Here is an 11,606-nt window from a genome sequence, read left to right on the forward strand (position 1 = left end):
ACTTTTGAAAACGTAAACCTCTTTCTTTTTGTCACAATCCATCCTTTCAATATCTTGCACTGGCATTAACTTCTACATCTCCTGTAACACTGAAGAGCTGAAATTTAAGTGTTGGTTGATAAATTTTGATTTTAAACAACATGTTTCCTGTTCTACTCACAGATTGGGTCATACATTAGATGTAGTGCTTTCCAAACGTTGTGATGTCGCCATAACAGCTGTGTTTGATGTTGCAATCTCTGATCATTATTGTATAGTTTTTAACCTGTGTTGTAACTGTGAATGAGCCAAAATTAACAAATTAGTTCAGAAGTATCACATTGATGAAAACACTAACATGTTTATCCAGGAGTATCTCGAGTGTACCTTACCCCCCTTTGTCTTCTTGTGATGACATGGTAAACGCTTTTTCTTCTACATTTTCCTGCTACGTTTCTGCTACATTGCTACAAATTTTAGACCAAGTTGCACCAGTGAAAAGTAAATGAATATGTAGGCACCATTCATCACTCTGGGGGAATTCTGAGAATGTGAGGATGCAAAAGAGAATCTGTCTGAAAATAATCTGCAGGTTGATCTTGAAATTTATAAAGATGCAATCTACTCTCATAACAATGACATAAAATGTTCCAGACAGTCTTACATTTCACAGTTAATTGCCAATAATCAAAACGGGACTTCTTTCCTGTTCCTCACTATTGATAAAGTGATTGAATCAAAAAGATCACTTCCCTCAGAATTCCCTTCCTCAAACAAATGTAATGAGTTTTCTTTCAGGACAAAGTCTGTCAGATTAGAAATAGTACTTTGACTCTCACAACATTTCATCTACACTATCTTCCCCATTTCATCTACACTATCTTCCCCTCAGTATATGACAAAAATCTTAATGTGCAACTTCCAGCCCTTAAATTTTCACAACCTTATTGAAGGAGTACAAGAGCTTAAATCCTCCACCTCTCTCGACTGCATCCCAAACAAACTGTTTAAATCTGTTATTCATTGCTTTTTGAAAGACCTGGTTAACATCACAAACTTATCTCAACTCGACTTTATTTATTTATTTATTTAGCACCTTTCATACAAACACACAGCCCATAGTGCTTCACAGTCCAAGATTAAAACAAGACAGATAAACAAAATAAATAAAAGCAAACTAGACAACAATAAATAAAATTTTGCTAGTTTTAAGATTACAAAAAACAATACAGTTTTGAAAATACCACAAAATACAATGAAAGTCAATAAAATAAACACCAGGGATAAAATGAAAACCAATGATTAAAACTTAAAAACTAAAGCTAAGGCATTACTAACATTACTCCAAATTAAAATTGAAAGCCAGATTAAAAAGATAAGTCTTTAATTTCCTTTTAAAAATAATGACAGAGCTCGCCATTCTGCTATCCAGAGGCAGTGTGTTCCACAGGTTATAGATGTCTGATTTGAAAGAGAGCTTATTTTAATTTTAATTATAACTATTGTAATTATCTGTGAACTTCCCCCGCTCTTTCATCTGTTTCTATCTGCGGATGTCTGTATGGTTAAGACCATATGTTTCTGTAGGATTAGCATGCTAGGCTAACAGTCCGTCAGCTGTGTGACTTTGTATAAACACACCTGTCACCTGCTCAGCATGGTACTGTTAGACCAAAAACACTTCAGCTACACTTAATTTTTATACAGTCTATGGGCTACACACAGCATGGCACGGCTATGCTAACGATGCTAGCCATGCTAACTAGCTGCTAGCTGCTGTGCAGGCTGGTAAAATGAATCCGTTGCATTTCTTTGTATCTGTTGGTCGGTGCTACTGTCAGTTTCGGAGCCCCCTGAGGATGTAATAGAAATAGTTTGTGCCGATTTGTTTTGAAAGATCAACAGTTAGTGGGGAAACTCCAACACTGGGCCAGCCGACCAATGGTGTAACTTCATCACTCAGTGAGTCGATGACAGGCAGACATTCGGGGTTAAAGGGCTGGTCATTGGCTGGTCCAGCCGAAAACAGAAGGCATCCTCACCGGTACTTTTATGGGACACATAAGGAACATTCAAAAGAAAAGCAGTGGAGGACTGTAGTGATCTGGCTGGAACATAAAATGAAAGAAAATCTCTGATGTGGGCAGGAGCAAGGTTATTTAAAGCTTTATAAACGAGTACTCTCTGAACTAGCTCTAGTTTTCTTATTGACTTTTTAGGTAATCCAGTTTAACCAGATTGGAGCTTTTCTGAAATGCTGTTGTTGGTTAGATGAACAAGTAGTTGATTAAAAACAAGGGTCAATCTTTGGCCCACTACTTTTTAATCTATACATGATTATACTTAGCAATATCATTAAGAATCATAACATATCGTATCATTCATATGCAGACAACACACAGCTCTCTTTCTCTTAATGACCTTAGACCAACTGACAACCTGATAAAAATGCATTACAAGCATAGATTATTAGATGGCAAATAACTTCTTACAGCTTAACAGGAATAAAACTGAAATTCTTATGGTTGGCCCCAAAAAACACCTTTTATCACACACACCCTAAAAGCCAGTGAGCAGGTCAGAAACCTGGATGCTAACCTTAAAGCTTTGGAAATCACACATAAAATATTACATTCTACCACCTGAGAAATATATCAAAAGTAAAAAAGATTCACATCACAAACCGATTCTGAGAAACTTGTTCATGCGTTCATTTTGAACAGATTAGATTACCGTGATGCTCTTTTCACTGGATTATCAAAACATTCAATAGGAAGACTTCAGCTCATTCAGAATTCAGCTGCCAGAATTCTTATCGGTACAAGAAAACATCATCATGTTTCTCCAATACTTAAATCACTTCATTGGCTTCCTATTCAACAGAGAATTCGCTTTAAAAATCCTCCTATTGGTTTATAAGGCTCTACATGGTTCAGCTCCCCTGTATATTTCTGACCTGCTCACTGACTGTACCCCCACCAGACCTCTCGGGTCTTCACACAGTGGTTTTCTGGTTGTACCCAGAATAAGATCAGTAGCTGGTAAAGGTGCATTTCGTTACTGTGGACGTTCCCTCTGGAACACTCTAAAAAACTGTATCTACATTAAAAGCGAAGCTCAAAACCTTCTTGTTTTCTCAGGCCTTTGAACAGTGTGTGTGTGTGTGTGTGTGTGTGGGTGTATTGTGGGTATGTATAAATATATGTTGTCTCTATTATTATTATTGTCATACCACTGTGTTGCATACGCTTGATGTTTTTACGTCTCCTTTTTAAATGTAAAGCACATTGAGTTTCTTCGTAATGAAATGTGCTCTATAAATAAAGTCTGTCTTGCCAATCTAGGAGCTCAATGCCATGCTAACAAACTAACACTTCACTGTTTACTCTCCATATTTAAATTTATGGAGATGAGGCCAAGTAAAAGATGAATGAGCTTGTTTGTGTTCTCAATCGTCTCCCAGTTGTTTCTAACTGGGACTGCTGGGACTCTAAAAAGGTGCCGGATCTTTAAACCAGTGACCTGAACGTGCAGCTTTATGCGGAAAAGGTGTTTTTTCCCCCCTGGTTAGAAAAGATAAATTGGTGACTTTATACTATCTGATTATTTGCAGCTAAAAAATATTTACGGGACGGCTTCAAAAGATGAGTAAAGGGAGTTCAGATGGTTTTAACTTCCAATTCATCACTGAATGTGGGGCCTTCATCCGTGAAAACTGCCTTTCAGTGAGGCGGCCAATCCAGGCCCTCCTCTGACTGGACCTGTTGGCCGTCACCACATCTGCTCTGTGGTCTGATGGCAAAACATTTACACACAGACAGAAAAAGGCTGTCTGGCAGAACTAAATAACATATTGCACCTCTCAGGTGTTTTTAGGATATTTTAGGGGGGCCAGGAAAATGACATATTCCTCATCCTGACACCATATTAGGGATGTGCAGAAGGCCCAGTATTTGTATTTGTATCTGTATTTGTTGAGGCAGCAAAATTATTTGTATTTGTATTTGAATAAAAGTGGAAAGAGGCTTAAAAATCCTGTTTTTGTTTTTAATGTTTTTAATTTTAGAAACAAATATTCGTAAAAAAAAAAAAACATTATTTGTGCTTTGCCGAATAATGTATTTGTATTCGGGCACACCCCTACACCATATACAGTATACATACCTACATTTGTTTGTAAGTGGTGGCACATGTTAAATAATCAAAAATTACAAAAGTTGCCAGTTTGCCCAATTCAAGTAGCCTATTGGACTGGGCACCAAGTATGTCTCTTAAATATGTCTCTAACTCCATAAAAAAAAACACCCAAAGTTAAAATTTGGAATAAAGCATCCTTGGTTATAAAATTAATGATTTTAGTTTAACAGTCTAAAACCCCAGTGGCAGAAAAAAAAGAGACTTTCATGGCCTTCAAAAGAAACAAATGCCGCAGAAACAAATATCTCAGTGCATCCAGTAAAGCCGTGTATTTAGCCTCGTTAAGCACAAAGACTGGAAGCAGAGGGAAACTGCTAATGCTGTCAAAAAAGCACAAATAACAAGAACATCTTATCAATCTGTCTCTAATGGTGAACAAGAGGATTTCCTTTGAAGAATAACCACTGTGACAACGAACATATTCCAAAACTACAAAAAAAAAGCAGATTACAAACCCTCAGAGGGGCATTAATTGCCACTTTATCCATTTAATCCCATTAATCCCCAGTCCTTTTGTCATTAGTTTGCAATTATTGCTGCTAGAGTGTGCTAGTTATTTCAACTTTCTATAGAGAGACCACAAAGCAACAGGTGTTTATACGCTGTTTGTTTCTTTATTGGTAGGGTCGGAGCTGATCGGAGGAAACTAAAGGAAACAAACAGACAAACAGACAGTGTGTTCATTATTCTAATTTCCTGCTAATGACTGCATGGTTGATGCATCACCATCTGGCACACACACACACGCACACACATACTGTGATAATGCAGCCATTGAATCTAATGACAACGCACCGCTTGTCGTAATGAGACTCCAGTTTGTTTCACACGAATCTAAAGCAAAGCATGATGGGTAAACTGGCTCGTTGGCGTTAATTAGCTTCTTGTCGCCGTGGAAACAACTCAAGTGTTTGTCCATACAAGCGGTTTACCTCAAAGGATGGATGCTCTGAAACAAATAAGCCACAGTTGTGGTCCGGCGTCTCCTCGGCTCAGCTGAGAGTAAATGTGATGTTGTGCTGCCAGATAGTAAATAAAGAGAGCGCCGGGTTGCCGGGTCATCAGTGAAACTCTCTGTGGAAATTGGGTTGTAACTCAGCGCGGTGAATCATGTCAAGTGTGCGTGAGTGTAGATGTGTGTGTGTGTGTGTCGGCGTCGTGCTCAGACTGAGGCACTTGAACTAGCTTGCCCCCCTGGTACCCACAATGCATCTGGAGCTGGCAGGAGTGTCTGAGTCAGTATGTTTAAACCCGACGATGCCTCAGTGTGACACACAGCTGCTTCGTCGCCACCCGCTCCGCCGCCCGATGATAAGTAAACGGCACGCTGTTGGCGCTCACAGTCGGGAACGGTGACTTTTCATACGGGTGTGGATGTTTTGGCATCAGGTCCCGGTGTTACCATGACAACAGCAGCCGCCAGCGCCAGCTCAAACCTGAAACGGTTCCAAAATCACCTTAAACAGGAAGAAAGGTGGTGATCATTGTTATATCAAAGTTAATATACTTTTTTTTATCTTTATCTGGAGAATGTGCTGTAAATATATTTTGTAATTTATAGAGATTCAAAACTATTTTCTCAACATCACAACTTGAATATGTTGTTACCTCAAACTTCTCATTATATTATCTTAAATTATTATCTAACGATCACAATTACATCATGCTAAGACATCTGTCATCATTATCTTAAAGGACAGAAACAGCAGTCAGGTGTCCATATGAACAGTGAAAGAGGTTTTCCTCGCTGTAATCATTCCTCCTGTTCATACTGGATATTAAAAGATCCTTCAAATGTGCTTTGAATGGAAGTGATGGAGGCCAAAATCCACAGTGTGTCCACACAGTCATTTAAAAGTAGATGTGAAGTTTATATGAGTCTTCATTAGTCTGAGTTAGTCATATCAAGTGGATATCTGACACATTTACAGTCTTTTTAGCATCAAATTCCCTCTTTGTGTTTCCTCGGACAGTGTTTCCCTGTTGAGCTGTGGTGGAAGTATAGTAACAAAAAGAGGAACTTTGGCACTAAAAAGACTGTAACGTTGAAAGATATCTACTTGATTTGAAGCTTCATATTAGCTTCAGATAAACTTTTAAATACATTTTTGCACAGAAGGAGGACTGTGGATTTTGTCCTCCATCACTTCCATTGTAAGGTCATTATGAAGGGATCTTCTAATGGTCAGTATGAACAGGAGGAATGATTACAGCAAGAAAAACAGGTTTACATGTTAATCTGGGTTCCTGACTGTTGTTTAAAGAAATTGTAAACATTTCCTTTAAGATATAATTTTAGCACAATTTTTTATAATTTTTTTGTTTCAGTTGTATCTTATAATTGCATCTTGTTTATCTAATCGTTTAATATCTCAAGATTACAGTTAGATCACCACGTTTTCTCAAAACAACATCTTTTATCTCATTATCGTATCTATAATGGTAACATCTTGAGCTCAAGACTTTTTATTATGATCAACATTTTTATCTCATGATCTCACAACTTTAGCAAGTTTAGCCGTCAGTATCTAATTTCACTGCTTTTAATTTCTGTGTGGAGAAAAACAGGAATGTTTTAAAGCAAGTGGTAGCTTGTAATTTGTGTGTTTATTTTAGTTTGTGCGTGACAGTTGTTAGTTTGTGTTTTCCTCTTAATTCCCTCTGAGTATTTCGAGGTTGGTGGAATCAGTTCGGCTCAGTTCAGCTCGTTCTGATCTCTCAGTCAAACACGTCAACAACAAGACTGTTTACTGTTACTGCAGCAAACACGGCAACCGTTCTGCTGACTGACAAAGAAAGAAACACTGCGACACCCGTGTGAGTTTATACTCAGGTCATCACATAGATAGTAGAGAGCGCACTTGGCTGTATGAAGGCAAGAGAGACAGAGAGAGAGAGAGAGAGAGAGGAATACATTAATGTAATGTTCAGGGTCGATTTTAACACAGAGGTGAAAATGCAGTTATTCAGCTAAAACACACATACGCATACGCACACACTTCCCTCTTTCCTTCAGGCAGCCAAAGTCACATTGCCTTTTTGCTTAACCTCTATTATATCCCTGTGTGTGCACACGCATACACACACACACACACTAGCTCTTAGTGCAGTGTTGAAGGCGTGGGCTGTTTCTTCAGGTTACATCTCTCTGCAAAGATGATGGATGGAGGATATAAAATCCATCTCTGCAGGCCATTTAGAAAAGAAATGAACACAGACAGACAGACAGATACACAGATAGACAGATAGACAGATAGATAGTAATTATAATCTTCGTCCGCTGCAGTAAAAATGAGATTTATTTCAAGGTTAGTTATATTCTGACCTTTATCTAACTAAGATTTTCTCCTGAGTTGTAAATCTGTGTGTTTGGTTGAAATGGCAGCTCAATTATGTTCCATGAACACTGACACAAGAAAGGAATACAGACAACAATTAAAAGATAAATGTTGAATATTGAAAATTTACAGTTTAAAACCAATCTCGGCATTTCAGTCTTTAAATGTGTGAGAGTTCATGTGAGTTTACTGTTATAAAATTCACACGTATCCCGAAAATCGACTTCATAGACATACAGACGAGAGGAAAAAGAAAGAGACTGGAGGCAAATAACAGAAAGAGTTTCAGTCAGAAGTTGAACTCAACACGAACTCGCTACAGTAACTTACAGATAATGTACAGTTGGTGTTTTGGCTGTTTGGGGGCAAATACACACAAGACACTTCGACTCATGTTAATATCTGAATAACTGAATAAGATAAAAATAGTGCAGAGAGAGATGTTAACGTTATTTGTCTGATGTCGTTTAAACAACAGTTAGTAGTTTGGAAGTTTCAGCTTTACAGTATTACAGTAGATACTAGAGATGTGCCCGAATACAAATACATTATTCGGCAAAGCACAAATAGTAGGTTTTTATACGAATATTTGTTTCATACAAATATTTTGTTCAGATAAAGTTGAGCTACTGACACAAGCGAAGTGCTTCCAACAGACTCTCCATAACCTGTTGTTCCCCTTCTCCTTTCCACAAAGTTAGGTTGTAAAAAAATAGGCAATAAATAAAAAGTGTGAAGCAAGAATCACCTTTGAAGTTCCTCCCTACACATTACACAGTGTGCTGTCTCTGTGTTATGGGTGTATAAATAGGTAGAGGTCTGTCTGCAATGAGGCGATGAGTAAAGTTTTAGTTTGATCTGGGAGACTCCAGTTTAAGACTCGGTGTGGGGACCTCCTTCATAAGGTAGTTTATTCATGAGCACTTATTGTAACACTTTAATTTTCTAAAATTAAAAGTGTCATAAAAACAAAAAACAGGATTTTTAAGCCTATTTCCACTTTTATTCAAATACAAATACAGATACAAATAATTTTGCTGCCTCAACAAATACAGATACAAATACAAATACTGGACATCTCTGCACATCCCTAGTAGATACTTTAACATGTATAATGTCGTGATCATGTGTTCAGACTGAATGTGAAGTAAATTTTAGAAGTGGCACAACTATATATAATGTAAGTGGATGCAAATTTACTCTGATTGATGCAGATTGAGTGTCCCAGCACAAAATAATGATGCTTACCCCAAAGCTGTATATCTCCAATCAGTGAGCAAACATAAACAATCACTATTAAGTTTATTGGCCAAGTACACATACAAGGAATTTGACCTCAGTTCACAGTCACTCTTAATATACTCGAACGGTTCAGAGAACCAACTTACAGGATGATACAGATGCAGAAATAAAGCTAAACAAAGATACCAATTCAAATACAAAGGAAACCTAAAAATATAGCTGTTTGGTATTATGTAGTCTATGGTTGTGTTACAGGAAGAAAAAAAGGAAGAACTGGAGAAAAATATCAGACAGAAGTGGAGTTCCTGGTATATTTTGAGATCAGTCGGAGGTTGATTTATCATCACACAGACTCAGCACAAGCACACTTCCAGTCAGTGTGTACTTTGCTAGATAGCTACAGCCTTCAAAAACAGTCTAGTTGTCAAATTTGCCTGAATAAAGTAAGGTGAATGCACCTTAACACCTACTGTAATGTAGGATATGACATGTTAAATGCTCATCAGATCGTCAAAAAGCAGAATTTGGGGGGGTGCATGCAACGATTTTTTGTAAATTTTCCCAAAACCAACATTCAAACATTCCCTTTACACAGTGATCGACCAGGTGTGAGGAGCTGAGAAAGTTGGCAGGATTTGAACTTCTCCCTTAATCCCTCTTTTTAAATTCTTTACACAACTATTTCCATCACTTTTTTTTTTTTATCTGTGCAGTTGAGTGAAACGCTATGAACGCCTTCCAGGAGAGACTTTATGGAAGTGTGTGCTGTTATCTCCGTATCTAAATGATTATCACCGCTCGCCCCGCTCTATGATGACTGGATTTTTTCCCTGCACCTTCATGTGTGTTCGATCAGAACAGCTGGAAACACATAGTCTGAAAATGCATCTGAAAACGAGTTTGTTTCAAGCATAATATCTATAATATCCTGAGTGAAAGATTGTGCTGTTGCTTAAATGTTAATGAACTCATTGTGCTTCAAGTCACTGCAGACTTGTTTCTGTATTAAATCAAGACCACAATCTTTCCCAAACATTAACCAAGTGCTGTCGGAGTCTAAACATAATCATAAAAAGTTTGATGATGCTGCAGTTTCCACTAGAATATATTGTACTACAAGATTGGATAAAAAAAAGAACTGCTTTGTCTCTAAACATTTCACTCGTATGTTCAGTATCAACATTTTTGCAACTTGCCAAATATGTTAATTACCAACATTTTCTTGTTATGTTGAGAGAATATGTGATTCAGCAGCGTTACGCTTCTAGGAAAACATATTTTCTGTCGCAATTTCGTTGTAGTTGAACCTAATTTCTAGGACACAGACAGGTAGGAAACACGGAGGTAGCATAACAAGCTAGCTAGCTGTAAACAGGACTACGTTCTCCATGTTCTACATAGACTACGTACGTAGACTATGTTCGGTATCAACATTTTTGCAACTTGTTAGATATGTTAATTAACAACATTTGTTTGTTACGTTGAGAGAAAATGTGATTCAGCAGCGTTACGCTTCTAGGAAAACGTATTTTCTGTTGCAATTTTGTCGTATTTGAACGTAATTCCTAGGACAAAGACAGGTAGGAGATGTGGAGGTAGCATAACAAGCTAGCTAGCTGTAAACAGGACTACGTTACCGCACATGCTCAGTGGCGTCTGCCTTACACAGAACTACTCTCTGTTGACTGAAAACATGATTGCTGTTTTTAGTCTTTGGAGCCGTTTCTAAACAAACTAACGTGACCAAACTCTTCAGAATGAAGGAACATGTCACCCAGTTCAGCGGTGTGACTCACTGACGTGTTTTTAATAGTTTCTGGACAACAACAAGGAATAAGATATGTCAGGCTTTGGATACAAGCACAATACTTGTAAATACATCAATTCATTGTTGCAGAAAATTGCCAGATTGATCCTTTAACAGTGGTGAGAAACATCCAAGTTAATGGAAAGAATGAGATCATTCACAAAAATGGTCGACCAGTGAGGTGACTGCTGCGTCTGTGAGATTTGGTGCAGCAGAAGGTTTACATTTGAAAGTGAAATTTTCCAGCAGTATTAGGAGGAGCCAACAGTTAATGCAGCAAATGAACAGCTTTACTGAAGGACTGGTCACTACTGCAGAGTGTGTGTGAGAGAGAGAGAGAGTAAGAGAGAGAGACAGATCAGTATTGGATTTTGAGTCGTTTATATTCAGCAGGGGTTCGCAGAAATTCACTGCTACAGTACAACACACACACACACACACACACACATACAGCCTGCCCGGCTCCTATATATAACTCCATTAGAAGTTATTGTTGGTTGGCGCATTTCTGCGGCCGCTTTTGCTGAATAAAAACCTCAGATTCAATTCAAAACTTTATTGTCCCACGAGGGAGATTTGGTTTGCAGAAACAGTTTACGATGAAAACACAATAAAAACAATAAAAACACATAAAATCAGCCACAGCAGATGCAGAGCAATGTGATGCGATCAGAGATGAGTAGAGGGAAAGTAAGGAGAGTTAAACCTGCAGAGGGAGAATCTGGTTTAACACAGTTACAACGAGCACTGAGCAGAGAGAGGAAACCCTGCTGAAATAACATTTAAACGTGATTACAGAGGCTGGGGCTCTGCTGGGGCCCTGCTGAGGCCCCTAGGGACTGCAGAGGTCATTACACACAACAACATGAAAGAAGATACACAACATACTTATGTACTAGATGATCTGAGAGTCTTCTGCTTCCAACATCAGGAGAGCTGAGTTTTGGGAGTTTGTGAGTTTCAGTAATAAGGAAGCAAGCAAGAAAAGCAAAAAGGTTGATTAAATTCAACCAAAGAATTATGTTTTGAATAGTGCAAACATT

This window comes from Thunnus maccoyii, chromosome 23 (assembly GCF_910596095.1).
Source record: "Thunnus maccoyii chromosome 23, fThuMac1.1, whole genome shotgun sequence".
Taxonomy (NCBI): domain Eukaryota; kingdom Metazoa; phylum Chordata; class Actinopteri; order Scombriformes; family Scombridae; genus Thunnus; species Thunnus maccoyii.